Below are 27,750 nucleotides of genomic sequence, written 5' to 3'. Positions count from 1 at the left end.
TTGGAAGTTAAGCAAGCTTAGTTTTGTGCTTAGATAAAACATAATCCTATGCCTGTAGCTTGAGTGTTTTTCTCTGTAATGTTTTCAGAGTTTCATACATTTAGAATAGACTTTAACACAGGTGAGGACCTCAGTTATTCCCTATTTGCTATAATGCTGGCTGAAGGATTGCCATGTATAACCTTTGTTATGTTGACATTTGTTTCTTCTATTCCCAGTGCTTTTATCGTGAAGGAATATTAGATTTTACCAAAAGCCTTTTCAGCATCTATTGAGATGATCATGTGATTCTTGTCTTTGAGTGCATTTATATGATGCATTATATTTACTGATTTGCATATGTTGAACTATCTATGCATCTATGGAATGAAGCTAAGTTGATTATGATGAACGATGCTTTTGATGTATGCTTGAATTCTGTTTACAAGTATTTGGGTGATAATTTTCGCATTTTTTTCATTAGGGAAATTGATCTATATATTTTTATATGTCTTCATCTGGTTTTGGATCATGATAATAATGACTATAAAAAGTTTAATCATCGTAAATTTGTGTGTACAAAAAATATAGACTATTTTGTGTATATAGAAGCTTAGATATTTTCTTTTGCCACTTTAGTTTTAGTCTATTGCGATCAGAGAGAATACAATAAATTATTTCAATCTTCTTATATTTCAGTCTTAGTTTATGTCCTATTATGGAAAATTCCTTCTATAGATAATTCTTAGGTCCATTTAAATGTATTGTAATTTGAATGAGGTAACCCAGTCACAAAAAGAGGAACATGGTAAGTACTGGCTCATATATGGATTTTAGACCTACAGTAAAGGATCACCAACCTATAATTCACACTGCCAGAGGAACTAGGATACAAGGTGTGTTCTAAGAGATTAATATAAGGTCCCTCACAAAAGAGGGAAGGGACAAGTCCCCCAAAGCATATGTGTGGGGAGGCAGTGAATGGAGAGGGAACTAGGAGAAAGAGAAGGGAAGGAAAGGAAAGCATGTGCGACTAGGAAGATTGAGTCAGGGTAGGAATAGAAGACAGAAGAGAGAGAGAGAGAGAGAGAGAGAGAGAGAGAGAGAGAGAGAGAGAGGAGAGAAAGAGAGGAGAGAAAGAGAGAGAGAAAGAGAGAGAGAACAAACATAAAAGAGGGAGCCATTATTGGTTTGAAGAGAAAACTGAACCTAAAGAAATGTCTAGAGACCTACAAGACTGACTCCAAGTAACAATTTGAGCAACAGTGGAAAGGCTACCATAAATGCCCTTCCCTGATAATGAGATAAACAACTAACTTATCCAGCATCATGGAGCCCTCATCTAGCACCTGTTGGAAACACAAGCAAACACCCATAACTAAACACTGAGTCAAAATAGAATCCAGATGGAAGAGAGAGAGGACAAGACTAGGTTGCAGAAACACATAGAGACAGCTGACCTGAACAAGGAGGAGCTAACGGGCCCCCAGACTGATAGCTGGGAAGCCAGCATGGGACTGACTCAGACACCCTGAACATGGGTCTCAGCTAGGACTGAGCAGTCTAAGGGACCTCAGACAGTGGAACCAGGATGTATTCCTGGTGCACAAAAGGATTTTGGGAGCACATTCCCCATGGAGGGATACTCTCTTAACCTAGAGGCAGGAGAGAAGTCCTAGTCCCTACTTCAAATGACTTGACAGATTTACATGACCCCACCTGGATGGCATTGCCCTACATGTGGAGTAGGGGTGGGTGGGAGGGGAGCATGGTCAGGGTGCATGTGAGGGGGGAGAGAAGGTAAGAGGGAGGGAGGGAAAGATGGAGGGAGAGGGAACTGGGATCAACATGTAAAATTTACAAAAAATAAATAAATTTAAAAAATTCTCTTTATTTCTTGTTAACAAGATATATTAATCAATGAGAGTTAGGTATTTAAATCACATACTATCATTGTGCTGAGACAAATCTATGTCTTTATATACAGTAATGTTCATGAAATTAGGTGCACAAAATTTGGTGGGTATATATTTAGAACTGTAATATCCTTTTAACATATTGTCCTTCAATCCATAGGAAATATAATTTTTAAATTAATTTTGTTTGAGGCCCACTGTCAGTTATTAAAACAAAAACAGCTGTTTATTGTTCCATTTGCTTAGAATATTTTTTCCATCCTTTTATTTTAAGGTTGTATCTGTTTGTTTTATTTTTTGGGAAGGGGAAAGGCATTTCTTTGAGGCAAAAAATAAATAGATCTTGTTTCAAAATCCAGTATCCTGATCTGTTTCTTTTGATTAGGGAAGTGAGGCCATAAGTATTTAGAGTTGTTATTGAAAGGTACATATTAATCCTATCTTTATTAATTTTGTAGTGATTGATGGTTTCCTTGTCTTCATTTCCTTAACTACTATTCCAGCAAAGTTTCCTCTTTCCTGTAGCCTTATGGAAGTTTTCATTTTTCTCATCAGTTCAAATGATTTTTTTTTTAAAAGAATCTTCTAGAGATGTCTTGGTTATGAATTTCTTTAGCCTGCTTTTTCATGGAGATTGTGTCTTTCTCCTTTAATTATGCCAGATAATTTTTTTTTCTGGGTAAATTATTCAGGGTCGGCACATCATTCCAAACACTTCAGATTTTTAAAATTTTTGCTGAGAAAGCTGTTCTTGAAATGTGGTTTCATATATGATGTTTCTCTCAGCTTTTAAAAATACTTCATTTGTTTACTGTATTTAGTGTTTTAACTATAATATGATATGGCCACTTTTATTTGATTCCAGAGTTCTATGGTTGGTTGAGCCTATACAAATCAATAAGTATACCACATAAATAAATATAAGGACAGAAATTACATTATCATCTCAGCTGATATACAAAAGACTTCTGACGAAGTTCTACATCCATCCCTAAAAGAAACAATGAAGATGTAGAACATGTCTCAACACAGTAAGACTATAGATAACAAATCTACAGCCAAATTGACAGCATTTCCTTTAATAATGAGATTGATGACTACCCTATATGCCATCCTAGAGCCTTCATCTAGTCTGGAAACAGAAGCATACACCCACAGCTAAATACTGAGCTGAACTCCTGGAATACAGTTGCAGAGAGGGAGGAGTGAAAAAGGAAAGAGGTTAAGATCAGGCTTCAGAAACCCATAGAGACAGCTGACCTGAACAAGGTGGAGCTCATGGACCCCAAGACTGATAGCTGGGAAACCGGCATTGGACTGATTCAGAACCCCTGAACATGGGTCTCAGTTAGAAGGCCTGGACAGTCTAAGGGATCTCTAACAGTGGAACCTGGTGCACAAAAGGACTTTGGGAGCACATTGCCCATGGAGGGATACTCCCTTAACCTAGAGTCAGGAGGGGGAGGGCTAGTCCCTACTCCAAATGACTTGGCAGATTTTGATGATCCCTCCTGGAAGGCATCACCTTCCATGTGGAGGTGTGGGGGGGATGGGATGGAAGGGGAGTTGGGGGGAATGGGAGGGAGGGAGGGAAGGAGGGAGAGAGAGGGAACTGGGATCAATATGTAAAATAAGAGAAAATAATTTAAAAATTAAGAAAAAATAATTTTCAATGAAGTCTAAAATCAATTTTGAAAAATCTGTTCATAGGAACACATAACACACACACACACACACACACACACACACACACACACACACACACACACACACGCCACACACAGACACTTATTTATAAATGTTTTTTCATTGTCCTTGAGACTTCTTAATTTCCAAATTTAGAAAAAAATGTCTTTGGAAAGCAGACACAAGATAATAAGCATGATATGTCAGCTTTGGTACACTGTTACAAATTAAGAAGTTCAATTACTGAACTTTAATTTGATGCATTGTAAAACTGATTCTATATCTCTTAGCTTGTTGACACAGGCCTGTGACCAATCTATTTGGGAGGCTGAGGTGGAAGACTCCAAATTTTAAGGCCAACTTGGGAAAATTAGTGAGATCTTGTCTCACAATAAAAAATAAACAGAAGCAAGAATAGAGTTCAGTGGTGAAACATTTGCCTGGTGTGTATAAGGCCGTAGGTTCAACCCCAGTAGTAAAAACAAACATTTGAATGAAAACAAAAACAAACCCCCATGTTTTGTGTAATAAAACACACATGTGTGATATGCCCACACTCTAGAGACATAAGAATTTAAAATAGGACAAATATAGGTAGTCAATTTTTTATATTTATAAAAGTTATGAGATTTTTACTTTAAAAGCAGGTTATAAATTTCCTTATGTTATTTCTAGGATTGTATTTATTGACCTAATATATTTTGCCCTTTCTGTCACAAATTCCAACTCCAATAGCAAATCTATTAAAATTAGTTAATTACTTTTGACTAACAACATAGTTATGTATTTATTACATAGATAAGATGTTATAATTGAATCCTGGTCATACTCATGGTCACATATTCTGTTTATTTTGTGAGATAGACTATGTAGGAACTATCCACAGGTTAGTTTATGGTTAGTCCCTTGTCAAGTTACATAAGGAACTGGCAAATTCTAACTTAAAATTTAACCCCTACATGATGACAAATATATTACTGAATATACTCTTTGAAAGATTCTACATAGTTTGTAAAAATGTATATTTGGATTCTCTTAGATTCAGCGAGTAAGATAAATTAAACTAGAATTAAAAATGTCATGAATGAAATTTTCTCTATACCAAGTTTGTGGCTATCGGAGGTCATAAATAATTTGCAAGTCAAGATGGCATCATTGTCCCCCACTCTGCTTTTAAATCTAACAAGTCCTCATTTTCTGCTTTTTTCAATAGTTTACTATGATAATAAAATGAGATAGCCCATGTATTTTGCATAGTATTTTATATTTGGTGCATAAAAAACTTCAGCTTTATGATATCCTGTTCTTTTTATTGTTTTGTTGGTTTGCTATTTTTAGACAAGATTTCTTTGTGTAGCCTAACTGTTTTGAAACCAGCACTGTAGACCAGGCTGGCCTCAAACTCACAGAGATCTACCTGACTTTGCCTCCTCAGTGATAGGATTAAAGGTGTGTGCCACCTCAGCCCTATAATGCTTTAATGAATTTAAGATGGCTGGAGCGATAGCACTGACTGCTTTTGCAGAGGACCTGGGTTTAGTTCCTGTATCTACACATGGCTCACAAACATGTCTAGTTCCAGTTCTAGGGGATCTGATGCCCTCTTTTGACCTCCACAATATGGGTATGTATGTGGTGCACATACATAAATGCAGACAAAATATTCATACACATATAATGAATCTAATTAAAAATACATGTAAGTTAATGGTTAAAAAAGACTATGGGAAATAAAGCTCTGTTAGATACTTCATAGTTTTGGGCATTACTATTTTGCTTATTATTAGTCTTCTCTCGATGACTGCTTTTTTTCTTCAAATTACTTAGTCTAGTTATATTTGTGTATTAGAAATGACACACTGTGACTTGATATTATAGTACCAGGAAATGCCTAGTAATTTTTTAAACTCCATTATTACAGCTAGAGAATAAAGCTAGGAAAAGCAATGTGATTTGCTAGATTCCCATTGTCATCTTCTGCAAAGTACATGGAATATAATTAGACCTCGTATGACAGAATGTACAGACACAGAATACAAAGTACAGAGTGTCATGTGTGCTTGAGACAGAGGACCAAATTATGGCTATTAAATGGAATAAAATTTATATTGTAAACTGGGCCAGAAAATCAAATTGTCAGTGGCAAGAATAACATGAAAATTATAGGGCTAAAGGCAGTTATCAAGGGACGGATATGTGTATCTGAGGGAATTAGAGGAGTGGGTGGAGGTGGAAGACTGTAGCTTAGGGCATTAACTCTTCAGTAATCTAAGAAAATAGCATTCAGATATCTTCCGCAGAAGCCGGACAATCAAAACACTTGAAATTTACTAAAATGTGACTCCATTTTCCTCTCAAGCTTTTAGAGTCTCACCTCAAAAAATGAAATTTTGATTGGCCATTAAGGAAAACATTCAAAGAATATAACTAAGTATGATTTCTGATCAGTTGTTTTGTATCAAGTGAGAGGCTGTGGCATTTACCAGGTGCTGCTCGCCCTGTGCTATCACTTCTTCCTTTGTGGATGCCAACATTACCACAAATTCCAACTCTCTGGGAAGAACATAATTTGCCATGCACAGGAAGAAAATACCAGAAATTTTACTTATGTGAGGTTATAATTATTAACGTTCTGTTTTAAAGCTACATTTTTTTACAACACACAATACATTAGAACAGCAACCTACTGTACATAATATTTATATACCTTGAAAGTTTGATGCGAAGTTAGCCTTGGAAAGGAAACAAAGCACCATTCACCTCTTGGATAGACTACCTAACTACTACAACTTATTATATGCCAGATTCTTTACATATTTTATCTACAGTATGTATAGCAAGCCGGTAAAGGAGCAAACAGGAAATATTTCTATTCACATTTTACTGTTAGGAAACTGATGCTAAGTGAGAATGACCAACTTGTCCAAAGCCAATGCCAGAGTGAGATTGCCATGCAAGTGTGACGCCAGATGTTTCCTTCTGTCTATGCTGCTGTGGCTTCAAGCTATCAAGGGATCCATACTAGACTGACTCGAACTGGGGAGATGTTGTAAAGCAGCCCTACCTTTGGCCTCACAGCCACAGACTGGAATTATGACTTGACAGTGAGTATTTAAAGCTGCCCCCAGTCACTGAGCTTACTCCACTCTTTTTTATTTTCTTTGGATTCATTTTTTCCTTCTGAGTTCCCGGATGTTTTTCTTTCCTATATTGACCTTGGATCTGAGGAAAACAGTCATAATTAATAAATAACTTAAGACAAAGGACCTAAAAACAAACCCACAAGAGACTTTGGCATCAACATAGTTGCCACAGTAGATCCCAAGATTAGTAGTCAGAGATAAGGTTAACCTGACTCCTATAATGGAAACCCCAAATCCTTGCCTTTGAAGGCAGACTTCAGCCTTTTCTTCCTGGTAGGGCCTGTTATTAATATCACTCTTTCCTGTCTTCACTACCACTGCCACTGTCTTTCCTGGATGTGCTGCTGAGCCTGGTCTATTTGGGACTCTCTGGAACTTATCCTCTAGCTAGCTCCAGTAACAAGACCAATTGAAAGTAACAGCAAAGACACTCCCCTTCATTCTATAGAATTTCAGGGAAAAAGCAAGCCTTGATGTATCAATTCACCATGATTTGGACTGTTAGTGAAGCAGTTTCAAATTGAACCAATTGTTTCTTCACTTTAGGAGACTCAAACTCCCAGTTCACAGAAGAGAATGCAGACTGGTGTTACCAAAAATAAGTCATATGGAACATATTAACAGCATTGACAAAAGGACCCAAGCAAAACAATATCTGAAAACATTTATTATGGTTCTTTCCTGAGTTCATTCCCATGAGAAACTCAACACACACCATTCTCCTAGTTGCACCATTTACTTGCCCAGTATAGACTTACCTCGTTTTCCCTTCTGGCACTGTCTAAATCTACCCTTTCTACTTTACTTCATTTTTTAAGACCTATTTTTCACACACCTCTACTTGCTAGCCAATATCTTGGTTTCCTTATTCTCCTGTATTGTCTTCCTTTAAACATTTGTATTTCCTTGATATACACAGTCTTGAACAGAAACAAAAATTGGAAATCAGTGAAAGTCCACATCTCTTCATCTTTATCTTATTTTTACAGGCTGAGCCCAAACATTCTCAAAGGCTAAAGAATATGAATGGAGGCACTCGAGTGCTTAAATGCTATCAAATATTTAGATACTGTCAATAAAGTAATAATCAATTCAATAAGTATATTTACTATCCCTATTGCTTGTTAATGTATGTTTGGTAAAAAACCTGGAAGACAGGGTTCAGGTATAGAATCTTTGTAACCCTTGGCTGTGGGTGAGAATTTGGTAGCATGAGAAGAGCTAGCACCAAGGCTCTAGTTGCAACCTATTTGTTCTTTTCAAAAAAGTACTTTCTAAATGTATGAAACGCCCTATTTTGACGTTAGAATCGTTTTTCCCCCCCAGTGGTCCATAATGACTGATATACTGACCTTATTCAATGACACACCATCTCTGTTATCTTTTAAAATCTCTCTTCATAGACTTTGTATCATACACAAACCCTCTGTGTCTTTACAATAAACTAGACATCTTTCTTTTCTTGCCACTCTTCTAGGCTTACTCTTCTATTTTATGTCTGCTATGATCTTGCTTTCTCAAAGCTCAGGTGTTCTTTGGTGTGATCTAAGCATTTACCTTGGCCAAGAAGGAGTTTAGAGAGAACAGCTGAGAAGTGTAAGAGTACAGGAACCTCAAGAGGATAATATGCTAATTCCAGGGGTCAGAAGCCACTTAGAAAAAAAAAAAAAAAAAAAAGCCTGGGAGAGAAGTACCTCTGCTAGTTGTTTCCTCATGCCTAATAAATCTCTTTCTTCATTGGCTGACTCTGTCCACTGTTTTTGAAATTTCACACACTGATACTGATCTCTCTAGATTTTTCCTGCCTTTTAATTTTTTAACTGGCAGAGAAAACAAACCTGATTAAGACCTCTAGATGGTAACATTTGTTGAACCTCTCAATGAGATTTCTTCTGATGATTCATCAAAATACTTTCTCACTTGCATATTATGCTCCAAGGTTACACACAGTCATCAAATGACTGCCTTGTATTTTAGATTTTTACCATGACCTCTTAGACTGACTGCTGCCTCTCATTTATCCCTGTTTAGCTAGATCTCATTGATCTAGCTGGAACAAGCTACAGTAGTTGGTACTCAAGACCCCTAATATCACCTAGGGTGATCTATGAGAGGGAGATGATGAAGGACTCGGAGTTAGACAGATCCTTGATGGACAAGCAGATGTGAAGAGGGACAATGACTAGAGAATTAAGTTGCTAGCATCCTCCTCTCCAAGATGGCCAGTAACCTTGTGACCAACATGCCCGGCTTCTTTCTTACCCTCCCGATCTGAGATAAATGCCTGCCAGCTACAACTAAGACCTGGAGGGCCCCTAATATGCCCTGCCAGTAGAACTCTGGTACTTATGGACCATCCTAGGAGTTCAAGGCCAGATCAGAACATATTTACACAACAGTTGTGGGCCAGTCAGTTCAGTTGTGGGTCAGTCAGCTAATCTGTCTTTGTTCAAACTAACCAATACTAAGTTAGGGAAGGAAGATCCTTCAAAGACTTAAAAGCATGAGCAATTCCAGGAAAGACTGGAGTTTTCAGGCTCTCAAATTCCCCACTCTGCTTTGCAGAGGTATTTCTCTCTTTACTTGTGTGTGTGTTTCCTCACGGCTAATAAAGCCTGTTTTCACCAGGAAAAAAAAAATGTCATGTTCATCAAGTTCTAATATCTGAAAAGCAGAAAACACAAGTGACGTAAAAAGGAATTCATGGAAATCTTAAGGCTCAAAGGAAACTATAATAGAAAGTTTGTGCAAGTTAAGAAAGGGTCCGGGTTCTAGCCTCAGCAAGCAGAAAAACTTGGCCGCTTTGGGTATGTGGTTTTGAATTTAGAGTACAGAAGGATACAGGAAAGGGGGTGATGGAATGTTCCCCTGAGGTTAAGGAAAATTTCTGAAGCCAGACATTTGGCAAGGGGATCCCTCCACGGAGGCCCAGAGAGGGTATTGCATGAAGCTGTCAAGGTGAAGCCTGGATTGCCTTGAAGAACCCAAGATGTTGGGGATGCCAGATACCTGCCAAGGAAAGTTGCAGACTGGGTGGTGAAGCATCCCAAGAGAGAGAAGTGTGTTATGGTAAACAAAGATGGAAGGAGTGGGAGTTCTGAGGAGTCCTTTGACATTGGATGTGGAGATGCAGAGTTTGGCATTTGCTCTGCCTGGTTGTGGTCCAGTATTTCCTCACTATGCTTCCTTTCTTCCCTTTTGGGATGGTAAAGTATATTCTGTCGCATTGTATGTTGCAAGGATGTGATTTACTTCTACTTTTTTTTTTTTTCGTATTGCTTTGGAGCCTGTCCTGGAACTAGCGCTGTAGACCAGGCTGGCCTTGAACTCACAGAAATCTACCTGCCTCTGCTTCCTGAGCACTGGAAATATAGCTATGTGCCACCAATGCCCAGCTCATGATCTACTTCTTGATTTTGATTTTACAGGGTTACAGTTAAGAGATTGACTTGAGTCTCAGAAGAGACTTTGGACTTTTAAACAGTTTTGAGACTGAGAAGGGCTATGGGAACTTTTGAAACTGGGCTAAGTGCATTTTCATTATGATATGGCTGCAGGCCCTTGGGTGATAGGGAGTATAATGTGGTGGTTTGAATGAGAAAGGCCCCACCAGCTCATTTATTTTCATGCTTAGGCCCCAGTTCATTAACAGTTTTTGGAAACTATTAGGAGGTGTGACCTTGTTGGGAAAGATGTGTCACTGACAGAGGGCTTTGAGGTTTCTAAAGCCCATGTCAGGTCCTGTATATGTCTCTCTCTGCCTGCAGATTAGGATAAAAGGCTCTCAGCTGCTGCTCCAGTGACATGCCTGTCTGCTTCCCACCATGACAATCATGGACTAAACCTCTAAAACAGTCAGCAAGCCCCCAATTAATTAAAAACACCAGTTATAGGAAACTCCATTCAGATAGGTGTCGAGGCTGATGGAGATAAGACACGCTAAGCAAGGGCAGTTCTAAAATGTGGGAACAAATCCTGAGATCAAATCAGGCTGAAAGTAAATGAATAGAGACATTAGAAAAAAAATCTAAGTAACCAGTCATGAGCTGATGACTGCTAGACACTACGGCGAGAAGAATAAAGACGGGCTGTGCAAAAGTCCAGAGAAAACTTCCACAAAGGGACATTTTGGGGAGATGGGAAATCAGCTTCCTGAGGAAAGTGGAACATAAATCAACTTCTTTCATTTTGTGCCTGCATTCATATGATAGCTGCCTCACAGATTTAGTCATGATTGATCTAATTTTAATTTAATTTACACGTACCCTCAGAATAATTTCCCCTCTGTAGTCACACATCCTCTTAAAAACCCATTAAGTCCTTGTTGCATAAAAATGAAATTCTTTGGTTGACCACCAGTTCCTTTTTATCAAATTTAACCCCACATTCATAGCTCCCTCTAAATCCAAATAATCCTACTTCAGTAGTTACTGGTTGTATCTCTGAAATTTTTCTTCTTCCATTTATATAATATCAACATTTCCTATTGAAAATGGGCTAAAATTATTGAAATTTTCCCTTAAAGAGCTGTGTTGTGTGTCTGTGTCTTTTATGCGTTTGATTTGTGAGCCATTTAACTTTGGATGTTACCAAGGATGATATTTAGAAAGGGCATTTCCTATTTCCTTAACTGGATAAGCCTGGATAAGTTTTTAAAACTGTCTGAACCTCAGTTTCCTATCAGCTGGGAACACCTGCCTTTCATTTTAATTGTTTATTCACTCCTAATAGTACACTCATAGGAGAGAGTGGAATCAAAATCTGGAAGTGTTTGGTGAAGGCACATATTGGATTCAAAGAAGCAAAATAGTAAATATCATTTCACCTTTCCCAATGACCTATCTTCAAAAAATGTCCTGAACTAGAGATCAAACCCAAGGTCACTTTGTGCCAACTAGGCAAGGGCTCTGCCACTGAGCTACACACCCAGTATCCAGAGGACCTTCTTGTACATGAGGCATTAGCGTCTGCACAGACAGCATCCCCTCCCCTTTGACTTAAATAAAATGAAGAAGCTTTGCTTTGTAAGCACAGTAGCAGCTGCAGCCCAGGGTTTCACCTTCCCTTCAGCTTTTCCTCTCCCTAATCACAGTAGTTTCCACCCTGCCTTCAAGTCCCTTGCCTCAGTGACTTACCACATCTAAAGTTGCAGGCTTTCTCCACAGAAATTTAATCACAGGGAAGGACAGCAACAAAGCATCATTAACTGAGTTCTGGTTACAGTCCATGGACTGACTGCCTTCCCTGTGGCCTGGACTCCCTCCCTCCCTAGCAGAATTTCACAAGACTCTGCCTTCTTTCTGGTAGGAGGAAGTGTCATCTTCTTGTCCATTCCAGGAGTGAGATTCTCCTCAACACCTAGTTTCCCAACTCTGCTTCTCACAGGGCCAGAACCCTTTCTCTTTCTCAGGTCTTTTTCAGGATTAAGTGATACTTGTTTTCAGCCTTCAGTCATGACTACATCTCTAGATACTCATCACAAATTGTGCACTAACTCTAGTATCTATGCCACAGAAGTTGCTCACACAATAGGCAGCTTTTTGTCTTCTCTCAACAGGAGTGATTTATAATAATGACCAGACTTTGAAGTAATCCAGTACTATAAAGACATAACTAGACCAGACTTTGAAGTAATCCAGTACTATAAAGACAGATATTAAATAAAATTGGCACTGGTAGTAAAAGGATTATGATAATGAAAATGATAGTACCATAATAAATTTTTTGAAGGATAAATACATTTAATGTAGGAACTATAGAATTGATAATGGACTACTGATGGAGTTATATAAATTAGTACAGTAATATCCTGGGTATTTCAAAACACTATATAATTTAGTGTTAGTATCTGAGAAAGATATTTCATAACCTATTTCTCCTCCAGTGTTTTTCTTAAAGTACTAACATGATGAAATTTCCATAGAATAAAGTTATTGGAAGAATAGGCTAACAGTGAGTGAATAGTGCTTTTATTTATTTTGATTCATATGTATTTTATTTGAGTAGAAAAGGTAAAATAATTCCCTCAGAACTGGTGAAGACTTTCCTTCCAGAAGACTAATTGCTCACTCTACATGCCAGTAAAGAGTGTAAAAGCAAACTTGCAAAAATGCTTGGATAATGTTCATGATGTGCCTGTCATAGTTCCTAATATATAAGAACTGCTTACAGAATGTTAGTTTTCTTAATTCTTGCCTAAAGGAGAAGTAACTTGGTAGGGATAAAAGTTACATGTGGGAAAAATATGGTGACAATGTGAACTGGTACTTTTCCTTGATATATCCTTGTACTTGAATCCTTTTCTCTATCCATTGTTGTTTTACAAATCAATCTGATGTGGTGGGAAGATCTAGATGTGGCTGTAGAATACATCATACATAGCATGAAAGTGACAGCAAGTCTTTGTGGGGCCCACTTCCCAAATGGGAAAATACTAGCTCAATTAGGAGTGCCGGGTGAGGTGGAGGAGCAGCAGAGAGACATTTTCACTGTAATAGCCTGAAATTGAGGTTAAATAGATATTTGATTCCATCATTAGCACTTTAAGAAAGTCATAAGTATTATAAATGAATTTGTAAACTAGAACTTATGATACACACCCTAATTATTTAGTTTATTGTACATTAAAGTCTGAAGGCTTTGTTAATGGTAAGTGTGAAATGTGACCCATGCTCTAGGAATGGGGCAAGGGAGCTTTCAAGTGGACACTGATGGGGGAATGTTTTTCTGTAAATATATTTCTCTTATTAGTTGATGAATAAAACACGAATTGCCCAGTAGAAGCAGGAATGGGGCTATGGACAAGGAGATTGCTGGGAACGAGAAGGCAGAGAGAGGCTGTGGAAAGGGATGCCGTGTAGCTGCCAAAGGAGTAACAACTCTGGACATTCTCTGGTAAGCCCAGACCATGAGAAAATACATAGAATAATAGTTATGGGTTAATAATTAAGAGAGAAGTAGCCAGTAAGAAGCCTAAGCCATCGGCCAACAGTTTTTAAGATTAATATAACATCTGTGTGTTTATTTGGGGCTGAAGCAGCTGTGGGACTAGGCTGACAGAAACTTTCGTTTACAGGAGACACTGGTGTTTACTTGAAAAAATGTCCATTTTTAAAGAAGAATGGCAACACCTAAGTTCTGTGTGGGTTCGTGTCATCAGTGAGAAGTGACAGATTATGACTAGAAGGGAATTAGAGAGCGTGGTTGTATCCTATTACGTATGTTAGAGTACTCTGCACTTAGGGTTGCAGTCCACCATGTCTAGACAACTCTCTGAACTGGGCTCAAATAGAGGACTCCCTTCCCCAGTCAGGGCTTCCTATGGAAGCTGTTCCTGAGCCTGGACACCTGACTTATCATAAGTATGACCTTTGACACAGCTCCTGCAAATGTCCTTCCTCCCTCTGCCAAAATGATAATTAGGTATTAATTGTGTTCTAGCTATATGGTAGGACCATGCTGCCAATTGCACATTAGGTGATGCTCCAGGTGCTGTCTCCATTCTATACATTTTCCTTACTCTGGAATAAAGCTGAACTATAACACTGAAGTAGTTTTCCAGAAGGCTACTTCCATGTACTCACAGGCTGTTCAAAGCTCTGGATGAAGTTTTCTAGAGGGAGTCATTATAGAATTAAGGAGAGATATGGCACTAGGGAAATGCCCAGAGATCTGCAAGGATGAACCCAAGTAACAATCTAAGCAATAGTGGAGGGGCTACCTTTAATGTCCTTCCACTATAATGAGATTGATGACTACCTTATATGCCATCCTAGACCCTTCATCTAGTAGCTGATAGAAGCAGAGGCAGACACCCAACAGCTAAACACTGAGCCAAACTCCTGGAATCCAGTTACAGAGAGGGAGGAGTGATGAGCAAAGGGGTCAAGACCAGGCTGGAGAAACCCACAGAATCAACTGACCTGAACAAGGGGGAGCTCATGCATCCCAGTCTGATAGCTGGGAAACCAGCTTAAGACTGACCCAGATTCCCTGAATGTGGGTGGGTGTTAGGAGGACTGGGCAGTCTATGGGGCCTCTGGTAGTGGATCGGTATTTATCCCTAGTATAGGAATGGACTTTGGGAGCCCAACCCACATAGAGGGTTATTTTCTCAGCCTAGGCACATGGGAAAGGGCCTAGGCCCTGCCCCAAAGGATATGACAGACTTTGAAGACTCCCCAAGGAAGGCCTTACCCTTCCTGGGGAGCAGAAGTGGGATAGGCTGGGGTTCGGTGGGGGTGACAGGGGAGGATGGGAGGGTGAGGGAACTGGGATTGACATGTAAAGCAACCTTGTTTCAAATTTAAATACAAAACAAAACAAAACAAAAAAAGCTCTGGATGTCACCTCTGCTCCCTTTGTCCTCATAACCTGGTGGCCAAGGGGCTGTGAGAAAGAGGGACACCCCACATACCTGAACCAAATCATTACTTCTCATATTCTTTTTACACAAGTCATCTTCACTTTCTGCCAGTCAAGGCAATTGCCACATACTCAAGTTTAAAATCTTAGGAAACTTTTTTCTGTTTTGGAGGTGTCTCACCCTGGCTGGCCTGGAACTATATACCCAAAGTGACACTGAACTTGTAGCAGTTTTCCTCAGCTCTCCAAGTGCTGGAGTTGTGGGCATGTGCCACCAGGCCCAACGTGGATAACATTTTATTTATTCCATACCAACATCCCCATAGCCAAGACAAGCGTTGTTTTCTCTGAATAGTACAGTTATGTGCAGAGAGTGGAGGGAGTCCTACTGATAACTAAATGAAATCATCGATGTACAAGTGTTTGGCACTGGCTAGGCATTCAGTAAGAGAGATGGATCTTATTTTTCCAAGTCATGTTATTTCCCACGGTATTCTGCTCTTATTGAGTGGTGTATCCTCTACCTGCACACCCCATCCATTCTTACACTTACTTTGGGAATTTCCTTAAGTTTGGAATGCTTCTCATTTCTTTTTCTAATATGCAAATGCTAGTCATCCTCCCAGGACATGTCTGTCCTCTTTCAACATTGGATCTGGGCAATCTACCTGGATTCTACTCTTAATTCATCTTTGTGAAGAGACTAAAAGCATGTACTGTCCTACATCCTAGGGCTTGACTGACTTAATTGATCCTTCCCCTTTAGGCCCTTCCCAAGATGTATGCTGTGTGTCACTCATGCAGCACCCAACCATATACTGAGTACAATATTATACTTCTTATTCTTCCTTCCTAGTTTTACCAATGGACTTTTCATTCACATTGCCCCAACACTAGAAAGTTATAATTTGTGGGATGGACTTAGTAAGTTTAGGGTACTTTTAAGTTTATACGTGTTCATGAATGTTTGACTGATTTCTAATGACTGAACTAAAAGAAAGAATTATTTCTGATTATGTGATGTCAACAAGTCTCCCTGAGTATTTTAAGAAATTGTTTCATTAATTTCCTTTTCTTTTTATATTTTCATAGTAGTGGGGATTGATTCAGGGCCTTGTGTATTCTATCATTGAACTACATCCGCAGTATCCAAACCGGCTTCAGAGCAGATTTAGAACCCAACTAAGCTCTGTAACTCTGTAACTCGTGTCCTTTTATTATTATTGGGGAGTCACACTTTGAGGCTGAAGAAGCCATGGGGATGTGTAGTAGAGTGAGACTGAAAGATTCAGAACTTTTCGATCCTTGTCTTAGTGCCCTTTACAGATGGTTGTTGTGAGGCAGGAAGTCTACCTTGTCTTAGCTTCTCCAGTTACTTAAATGACTGTAGCATCGTGTAGTATCATTGGTATTGCTATAATGAACATTAGAGTAATTGAAAGTGTTGTTTGAATAATAATGATGCAGTGTTAATTAAAAGCAGAAATATAAATATCTATATTACTTATTCTGTACTCTCAAATTAATTATAAAGTGAATATGTTTTATATTTTAGCTTATTTTACATACATATATAAAATTAAATATGTGCTCTTAGAAATATAGTGATCTTTATATTATAAATACTTGAGGTGATGTTTAATATACATCGAATATGGAGACAAATTGGCTTGTGTTTATATTTAGAAATGCTTTGTCAATCAATTCATTCTTGAAGACTTCTGATGTGTTACATAAATAAGATTCAAATAAAATCAACAAATGAACAATACAATTTCAGGCTTGTAAAAGAGTTGCCTCCACACTGTTACTATTTAATAGACAATGTAGACAGAAACTAGTAATGTCTTCAGTCATTTTGCTTTTACAAGCAATAATCTAGTGGGTAAGATAGATAAAAGTAAATGGACTTTTATTACATTTTATTTCTTTTGGTGTGTGTGTGTGTGTGTGTGTGTGTGTGCGCGCGCGCGCGCGCGCGCGCGCGTTCATGTTAGATACTTGGAAAGGTCAGAGGACAACTCGAAAGAGCCTGTTCTTCCATCTTGTGGGTTTCAGAGATTGACAATTGCCTTTACCCACTGAACCATCTCACTGGCCCAGGAGTGGTCTTTCTTCATTTGATAGCATGTTTAAGTATTAATAGCTAAAGCACAGTTGATATTCCCATGATGCTATTCTAATCTCTGCTTCCATACATGGAATATTCAAATATTCCTTGTTTCTTGCTTCAACCGACTCTTTTTAATTTGTTGCCAATGTGTGGGGATGCTAGTGGCTCATTATTCTTTTTCTCTCACATGCTCAGAGTCAAATACCCACGGGAGCCTTTGTTTGCCTTTCCCAAATATCTGACAGATCATTTACTTATCTTTCTATCAGATTAAAAAAATATTCCCAGATATGGTATTTGTATACTATTTATATATTTGCTTTCTATGTTTTAAATCTATCTGAATTTTTTCTTGTGATTGGTAGGAATTGGGACATTTCTCTTAAGTGAGTGGATAATTAGTCTCTTCATTCATTACTGTCCTTATCCACAGAATTGAAAAACTGCCTTTTGGATGTAATTTCCTAATCATGCATTGGTCTGCTTTGAAGCTTTACCCCATTTTCTTGATTTAATTGTTTGTTCTTTTGCCAGTACTCTACTTATTATCGTATCTTTACAACTTCGTGATTTAATATGTTTACGAAGGAACATTTCTGTGTACAGATGTGTGTACACGTGGGCATACACACACACATATACACTCACACTTAGTATTTCTCGTTTTTTCTGAATTCTAAGAATTTTACTTCATAGGTGAAGAGAAAAAAAATTAAATTAGGTATAAACCTGTTGATACTTCCATTACTAATGTATTGTATTTGTGTGTTGGTCTGGCATATTTGTGTTCATTCAAGGTATATTAGTTTATTCGTAGTGTCTATTTAATTTCTTCAAAAAATATTTTCCTTCATATGTATTGCTATGACTTCAAGTTTATTCAAAAATTAAAAAAAAACTAGTTAATGTGGAAGGACTTTAAAATGAGCTGTGGGTGTTAATTTTAAAAGTGCATTTATTTTGTGTGTGTGAGTGCTTGTCTGCATGTATGCCTCTCCACCGTGTGTGTCTGGTTCCCATGGAAATAGGAACTGAAGATGCAGAGTGTTGTGTGGGTGCTGAGAATGGAACCTAGGGCCTTCAGAACAGCAGTCAGTGCTCTAATGACAGAGCCATCTTTCCAGCCTCGGATTGCCACATTAAAAAAAAATGAATACACTTTTATTTAGATTGCCATGACTTAAATGTTTCTTTAGTAACTATTGATTTGTTTATTTTCCTCTCGGATTCATGTTTTATTTTGCAGGAACACAGTTTCCAGCAATTATTTCCACTAGGGTATATGGGAAATCAATTTTCTGAATCCATTTAGTCTAGAAATTGTTTTACTTTGTCACTATACTTGTCTGATAGTCTGTCAAATTATAGATTCTAAATACAAAACAGTTTTTGCCTCAGCATTTAGAATATTTCTCCACTTTCTCTTATATTTATATTACTTAATACATTTTGAGCCAACATAATATTTTTCTTTTGTAAGTAATTTCACCCCTTTTCCCCCTCACAGAATCTCACTATGTAAACCAGACAAATCCCCTGCCTCAACCTTCTGTGTACTGGCTCCCAGTGAGTCACTAAGTGACTTTAGAAGCTTTTCTGATGTCTTACTATCAATGACGTACTAAACTTTACCACTGTGTTCTAGCAGTGGGCTATTTTTCTCAGTCTTATTGTGGGCACCCAATGAAACTTCATTTGATTCTGTTAGATCTCCAAAATTTTATTTGATTTCTTTAGTTTTCCTCTTGGTTCTATTCATTCTGCCTGGAAATATAACATAGGGCATTGTTGCTTTTGTATTCATTCTCTGAGCTTCTTAACCTTTCTGTCATTTCTCAGAAGCTTGCACTATGAGTCAAAAGACTCCGAGCCTCTGCATTATTCTTCAGCTGTGTCTGTGTTAGCACTTGGTCCTGAATCTTTGACTTTTATTATCATATATTTCATTTTGAAAATGTCATCTTTTGTTTCATTAAGGCCTTCTCTTGCTTTGCGGATGCAAATATCTTTGAATACAGAAAATATCATTTTCATTTATATAGGTTTGTTTGTTTCTTTGTAATACTGAGTCATGCCTGTAGTCCTCACTTTATGTTTTAAATTTTTCAAATGTGTGCACTCTTTCTGTTTCCTCCAGTGTTATTGAGGTGTATGTGTGGGTGTGTGTTTGGTGTTTCTGTGCATGCATGAGTCTGTGGAGATTGATGTTTCTTTTCATGAAGTTGGTTTTACTCAAATGTTTGGTAAAACATTATTGTTCCTCGACTTGAATTTCCCTAACCTTGTCAAGAATGCCATTTCTAAGTACTTAGGCTTTCAAACTGTGACTCTGTGGATACTGCAGTATGTATTGTCTGAGTGTTCCAGGAGCATAGTGTCTTCCTGTATGTCACTAGTCGTTTGCAGCAGTTCCCTGTATCTTGGCTCTGTGCTCACCCTTATGCTCCTGCCATAAGCTAAAGGAGTGCTTTTTTCAGTTGTCTCACTGTGAGGGGATTGGTTCCATGAACCCCCTTGGATGCTGAGCTCTGAGAGTGCTTAAATCCTTTACATAAAATTTCGAGGTGTCAGCAGTAACAGCAAATATACAATTTTCTCATGGTCTAAATCATTTTGCAATTATTTGTAATATCTAATGCAATACAAATAATACACAAATAGTTATGCCATATTGATTAGGGGATATTTGACAAGGAAAAAAGGACGGATTTATGCATATTCAGGAAAGATACACCTATCCCCCAGTATTGTCCATGAGTGGTTGGCTAGATCCCCAGAAGCCTTTTATGGATAGGGAAGCCTGGTTCCACTAGTTATTTTTACTGTGTCCCATAAAGTGCCCGTGAGAGGCTACTACAGTGGAGGTTGTCTTTCCATTAGGAAGCAGGAGAATCAACTGCTGCTAGGTGCTCTAGGGGTTAGCCATCTAACCCTGTTTTAGGCCTAACAGTTCTAGGGTTCAGTGCTCGGGGAGGGCACTAGGCTGTGGGGCTCCAGAAATGCTAGCCTGTGGTAACAGCTTCCAGAGATGTAGTTTTTTTCTCCTTTTCTTTTTCTTCCTGCTCTGACTGTATCAAGCCTGACAACTCCCTGGCGTTGGGAAGAGGGAATTCGCTGTTGACTTTTTAAAGGTCTCCTGTTAGGCTTCTTCCCTTGGGCAGATCTTGAATATTAGATTCTCTGCTCTTTTCTTTATAAGATCATTAAGAGCAAAGTAGACACTTGTCTCACTCAGAAAAAAAGGCCTTTTGATGTTTCCATGCAGGGCTGAGGTGGGGGAAGCACATTCTGGGCCTGCCTGTGTGCTCTGTGCTGACTTCCCTACACTGTAGTTCTTTTCAATTGTGTCCAGTAGCTTCTGTGCTTTTGAAGTTTGTTGCTAAGTGCATTTTATATGCCTGCTTATGAAATTCACAGGTAAACAGGAGGAAGATGGAAGCAACCATCCTGGGTGAGTTAACCCAGACCCAGAAAGACAAATGGCACACGTTTTCTCACATTGAAGGATGTTAGCCTTGAATCTGCAGATGTGTCTTTCATTTTAAATACCTACAGAGGTCAGAAAATTAGTAAGGGGCCAGGAGTATAGTTAAATGGAGATACAGCACAGTGTCTATATAAACAGTTCTGTGTTTATACAGGAATAATGCTACAGGAAAGGTCTAGTGAGAATAAGGATGAGAGAGCAGAGTAGATTAGGGAATACAAGAAGGATAACACTAAAGATCTTTAAAAAATTCCTATGGGGGCTTACTATTGTAGAAACTTCCTAAAATATGTACTTGAAAATATATAAAAAATTTAAATGGAGTTACCTCATAGTAGGGCAATAATCTTCCTATGAAACATCACAGGGTAATAAATGAAAAGTTTGGCTGCCATAAATGGGTTACCACCTTTGTTTGTCAGTAAAGTGCAACAGACCCTTGAACATTATGGGCCATTGCCAATGCTCTTGGTTACCCCCACAGAATGTTACAGTAAGACCTTATAGTTTTAGTCACCATACACTTGAATTATGAATATAGGGAAACCAAGCTCATACGCATCTGGAAGTTTCAACTCTATTGGCTAGCTTTCATATTGCTAGAAGGTGCTATGCATTCTGTCTTACCCATTTGTGAACCCTGCAAGCTACCATGACTGGCCTGGTAAGACATGTTTACCTGGTGCAATACTGGAAGAATATCACAGGAGTGACCAATCATTTCTGCTTGGATTTAAGTTTCAGTACAGAAGTTGAACCCATACCTGGGTCCAACATTGAGTCTAATAACCTGTGGTTAAATAGGTCATAGAATCTAGAGAGTAACCTTTCGTTATCACTCTGATAAATAGACATAGTATTAAACTGACCTCTAGAGATGTGCATAGATTAGTATATCTGTCAACCCTCATCTGTCAACCCTCTTTTCCTCTGCAGTAGTTGGCAGTTAACACAGAGACCCATAACTAATTAAAGTCTTGATAAAAGACTGGAATATTTACCCCTAAACAAGTCTTCTATATCATACCCTAACTCCCAAGGCTCTGGTCTGAGGAAAGAGGATCAGAAAGATGATGAGAGCCAAAGGGCATAGATGACTACAGAGAAGCAGTGTTTTCTGGACACAGCAGGAAAGTTGAAAGTATGACATCGCAGCACTCTAGACAGCATGCATAAGACCTGCACAAACTCAGGTCAGACAGAATTCCAGTGTGGAGAAGGGAGGTGGGCATAAGGTTAATCCATGGCTAAGGTGCTTTTGGCAGTTGCTAGCTATTGGGAGTTTGTTTTCATTAATGTTTGTGTCTCCTGGTGGTGGACCACCCTCCATTGAAGGCCACATGTCCAGTAGTATATGGGAAGCACAAACTGTATTTGATGCTTTAAAAATAAAAATAAAAGGACACCAGCCAGACCAGACATGGTGGCACATGCTTTTAATCGCAGCACTCAGGAGGCAGAGGCAGGTAGATTCCTTGAGTTTGAGGCCAGCCTGATCTACAAATCAAGTTCCCGGACAGCTAGGACTGTTACAAAGAGAAACCCTGTCTCAAAAAACCAAAACCAAAACCAAAACCCAAAACACAAAAACAAACAAATAAGACAAAAGCTAACCAAGTAAACAAAAAACCAAAACCCCTCAAATTGAGTCAAAGACACTAAAAATCACTTCCAGATTGCAGACCCCTAAAACTTCCTAGCATGATTACTCTGTTGATGGGAAATGTCATTCGGTAAATATGTGTCTCATATTGGTTAATGAATAAAGCACTGATGGCCAATTGGAAAGCAAGATAGGCAAGGCTAGGAGACAAGGAGGATTCGGGTAGAGGTAGGAGAAGATTCAACATGTAGGACCTAGAGGGCAGAACTCCAGGCCCTCTCTCCGGTAAAATAAGGTCATGTAGAAATACTTAGATTGATAGAAATGGGTTAGTATTTAAGACAGGGCTAGCAAATAAGAAACACTAATAACAGGCCAATAGCTTTATATCTAATACAGCGTCTCTGTGTGTTATTTGGGGCTGGCACGGCTGTGGGACTAGGCTGGCAGAAAACCACTCATAACTCTCTGTGATCTCAGTTCTCCGTTTGTTGGGGGAGGGCTTAAAAGAGGTTTTAATGTTATTTTTTTCCTAAAGAGACTACTGCCTTGTAGAACATGCTGGCTCTGAACTCTGCAGCTTCCTGTTTGCGACTGTCATGTTCCCAGATTGCCGCCTGCACTGCCACATCCATTTAAAAGAAATTTTATGAAAAAATTCTATCTCCTATTGTAACTTGTAGTTTGGTAAACTGGGTAGCTGAGACTCCAAAATCATAACTAATAAGCAGAGGAATCCAGTTAAATAACAAAAATAGTATTGAAAGGGGAAAAATACTACCTTTGGGGTTGATGTAATCATCATACTGCCAAAACAACTGGTTGGAGAGAAAATAACTGTTCTCCTGGCTGAGTATTGTGTTTGAAGGCAAATATATGTACACTATATTCTAAAGTATTTGTGTGATGGAATGGTTTATTTGTCACCTGGCTTTTTGGTAGGACGTTGAAATAGCCTGAGGTGAGTCAATAGGATAATGAAGCAAACACCCAGAGCTGTCCTTTGGAGAAGGTATATGTGTGGTAGCAAACAGAGGATGCACAGTCAAAGCTTTCCATTGTCAAAGAGTATCGGGTCTGGTAAATGCTACACTTCAAGGTTCTAAAATACCTGTAAGTTTAGAAAAATAAAAATACGGATTTGATTTAATCCTGTGGGTTTAGTGAATGTATTTTCAAATCTCAGAGTCACAGTTTTTGCAATAGCTTTTGAGTATGTGCTATTTTTTTAAAATTGTTTTTAAATGAATATAAATGTTTTTGTCTGCATGTATGTGTATGCATTACATGTGTGCTGTTCCCTGGAACTGAGTTACAGATGGCTGTGAGCCACCGTGTGTGTTAGGAACTGACTTAGATTCTTCTACAAACATATCACATGCTCATGGTTGGTTGATTCATCTCTCCAGAGCATGCCTCACCCATTTTTTTTTTTTGCAAAGGTCTTGGTGTATATTCCAGAGGGGCTTTGAACTTGATATAAATATAGTGCAAGTGGGCCTCAAATTTCCAAGCCTCCTATTGGGATTGTGGGCACATGGTACTGTATGCTGTCATGTTTAACACACATTTTAAAGGAGGTGACAAGGACATGCAATGAGGCTATAAAAATTGGCACAGGGAAAAACATATACACATAAAAATAAGAAGACTTATCAAATAACATAAATGTTAAGTGAAAATGCCTTAAAGACTTACATAGATCGCATAGAGCAGAAACTGTAAAAGTATTACCATAAGACAAGACTGATAGAATTGGGTGGTGAGTTCTTGGTTATGGCCCCGAGAGTATAGGAACAAAAGTGAAACAGGCAAAGGAGACAGAGTCAAAATAAAAACACAAAGCATGTGCACTCCACACAGTGGAGTGAAGAAACAACGGAGCAGCCAGGGAGATGTTTGCAAACCACACACATGTCCCACTATGCACTTGTTCAACTGAAAGAGTGAGAAGCAGGCAGATGTTGCCTTCCTGTAGTGTTTATGCTTAGCCTCTGTGTGAGAAGCATTGGTGCATCCCCTTCCTAGATGTGGTTGCAAGGCTGCTTGCTTCCTGATCTCTGAGTACTATGAGACCTGCGACATTGCCTTTTTCAATTAGGATAATGAAAATTATGGGTAACTGAGCTATTGTTAATTTATTATTTTTCTAACTATAATAAGTGAATGACAGTGAGGAGGAGTTGCTAGGACCAGAAGCTGGAAAAAACCAAACTAGTGAGAGCAAGGGATGATTTTACATATGAATCACACACAAACCCTTTAGCAATAGCCTGAAAAGCATCTGCTTTCTCCCCAACCCCCAACCAGACACTTCCCTGGGCCTCTATGGACCCATAATCAATAAACTAATTATTGAACTATCACACCCAACCTTCAAAGTGCCACAATTCAGGACGACCTCTGTAATCGTTGCCCTTATACTTTCTTTCCTTCCCAGGTGACTTACTGAAATCTTTGTTCTGTCCCCGGCTTCTCCCTAAAAATTTCCAGGAAGTGTAAGCCTTTCCCAGTGGCCTGTAGTCAGCCCCTATCTCAGCCACACTGCCTCGCTGATACCTGTCATTACTAGCCACTCAGCCTCCACTTCTGCCCACTATTCTTTCTCACCCTTGTCAAGCACCTGTCTTCTCGGGGCCCACTGCTACTTCAGTATCGTAAGTCCATTGGCCTGTCATTTTCCCTGTCTACCACTTCAGCCTTATCCACTGCTGGGTTCCCTTTTTATGTCCTATACCACAGTAAGTGGATGCACTTCACAGACCACACTCTTTTATCCTCTGGGGCTTTATTCCTTAGCTCTGCTTACTCAGAAATGTTTTTGCTCTCTCTTTACTGATCGCTCCCTAATCTTTCAAGCCCAGGTTTATGCCATTTGGTTTATGAAGCCTTCCTGACCACTCCATGCACCAACATCATGGACCTTTCCCACATTTGTGCAACATAGTACCCTGTACATACTTGTAAGGTCCACAACAGTTTGCTGCTTGTTAATTTACTTTTGTTTTTCCTTTAAGATTCTAAACTGTGTATTAGATATTTTTGTATCCTCATTCCTCTGGCATATAGCTTGCATTAAATAAATTTTCTTGTATTATTCAGTGGTTTTTAGACTGTTCAGAAATTTGTGTAATTGTTAGTGCAGTCAATTTTTATTTCATTACTATTTGTGGTACTAAGAATTGGATTTCAGTCTTAGCATATGCTAGCAAAGTGCTTTTATCTCACCGTGAATTTGTTTTTATTTTGAAATAGAACCTCATTATGTTGTCTAGGTTGGTGTTTAACTTAGGAATCTCTAACCCCAGCCTCCTGCATAGTTGGGATTTCAAGCACATGCTTCTTATATTAATTTTAAAATATTTTTATTAACCCCTGAAAAACCATGTTCCTCTAACTGGATTTTCCTAATTTCTCCATTATTTCAGAACCCATGGGAACTCACAATGTACTTCCAGCCTTTTGAGAATCTGACTCCTTTGAGGCTTTTAGGTCCATGAAATTGTAAAACATACACTTTTCTATGCTTAGTTGCTTTTGCTTAGCATAATATTTTCAAGGCTTATCCATATTGTGCTTTATTTTGCTGAGTAATATTTCATTGTTAGATATAACATTTTACTTATATGTTCTTCAGTTGATAGACATTTGAGTTTCATTTATTTTCTTTTCCTATCTGTAATGACAGAGGAGTCAAGGTTGCAGGCTTGATGCAGCTGGATACACTGAACCCGAAATCAGAAGCTGGAAGGAATGTGCACCTGTTGCTACTCAGCTCCTTTTCTCCACTTTTATATATCCCAGAATCCCAGCCAGGCAATGGCTCCCTTCTCAACTGGGGTAGTCATGATAATTTCCCCCTGATACATTATATTCCACACGTTTCCAAATTCTGTAAAGTTACAATTAATACAACCACAACCATCTGAATGGCACTCAAATACATTGCTTTCTAAGGCCATAACCTTCCACCTCTTGTTCCCAGAGGCCTATGACCACGTTATAATGTAAAGTGCAACTCAAAATGTCCCCACCATCTTTAACAATTTCACTCTTTAAAAGTCCAGAGTTTCTTAGCTGCGAATTCCTACAAAATAATAATAATAATAATAATAATAATAATAATAATAATAATAATAATAATAAAACAAATCACATAATTCCAACATATAATGGCACAGAGCAAACATTTATATTCTAAAAGGTACGAATCAAGGAATAGAAAGGAATGATCAGAACAAAGCAAGATCAAAACTCAGCAGAGACAATAGCAAATCCTGCTTCTCCATGTCTGGTGTCTGGAAGACATGATGAAATTGACTAGATTCTAGCTCTGCTTACAGCACACATACCCTTTCTCTTGGGCTAGCTCCATGAAACACCTACAACTTTCCTTGACATGGGCCCAGCATCTCCAAATTCTTGTGGTGCCTATTGAAACTTAGGCTTCATATTCATAGTTTCACTCAATAGCCTCTCAAGGCCTCCTTGCAAGGACTCCAACCCTTAGCTGCTATCTGAAGCTGCAGAGAAGGACTCTGTAACTCCCTCAGTCTCAAGTTGTTCATGTCTTCAAAATCAGAACCACATGGATGACACTGCCAAGTCTTTCTGTAGTCAGGTTGAAGTCTATTACTCATAAGCCACAGTTGTAACAGATTCTATGTGCTGACCCTGGGAAAACACTCTCCCAGGCAGTTGCTTCTGAGGACCAGAAAACTACTTCAGCTGGATTCTCAGTTCATGACTTCTTGATTTATAATAAGTTTGTATCATTGCAAGTTGGAGCCTTTTCTGTGAGGGGTCATGCCCTTAAGACACCTTTCCTAGTATTGCAGTGCAGTCTGTAACTGTTGCTTACTGATCAAAATATTGGCCACATATGTTGAGACACTATGTCTGGATTAGACCATATTGGTTTAAACTAATGTGGCAAGAATATTAACACTGGCTGAATTTTGATAGGTATCTATAATAGAACTGTTAGGGACACGTCTCACAAGGTGTTTACAAGGCAAACCGCTCCATTTCCTACTATAGTCTTTTAAATGGTTGTGATGTAGTTTCTAGTTTCATTTCCTTAATGAAAATATCTTTCATGTGTATGGCCACTTGTTCATCTTTTTATAAAAAAATCTCCATTAAATTCCTTTACTTATTTAAAAAAGTGACTCATTTGTTGTTTTGCTGATGTGTAAGACATCTTTATATATTCCAAGTACTGAACACTTATTGGGGGGCTGCAGGGGGGTGACTTGTCAGCTTTTTTCCTCCAATTCTCTGATGATCTCCTTTGAAACAAAAAATTTTTAATTGATGTCCAGTGTACTTTTTTCTATTTTTTTCTTATGATAGACTATAATATAATAATAGCTAGGCTATTATCACCTCATCTGGGGTCAGGAAGACTTATTTCCTCATTTAGAGTATTAAAGTTTTAGCTTCTGTCTTTTATCCAA

At 38.5% G+C, this 27,750-nt stretch overlaps 1 protein-coding gene across 1 annotated transcript in view; it reads right to left on the bottom strand.

Annotated features, from left to right (window-relative positions):
* Window positions 1–27,750, bottom strand: part of Sel1l2 (SEL1L2 adaptor subunit of ERAD E3 ligase) — a 116,836-nt gene that overhangs the window by 88,083 nt on the left and 1,003 nt on the right. The gene's annotated exons all lie outside the window — the stretch shown is intronic.

This window comes from Phodopus roborovskii, unplaced genomic scaffold, assembly GCF_943737965.1.
Source record: "Phodopus roborovskii unplaced genomic scaffold, PHOROB, whole genome shotgun sequence".
Taxonomy (NCBI): Eukaryota; Metazoa; Chordata; class Mammalia; order Rodentia; family Cricetidae; genus Phodopus; species Phodopus roborovskii.
The sequence above is the reverse complement of the archived record's forward strand: the minus strand, read 5'-3'. Positions and strand labels throughout refer to the sequence as shown.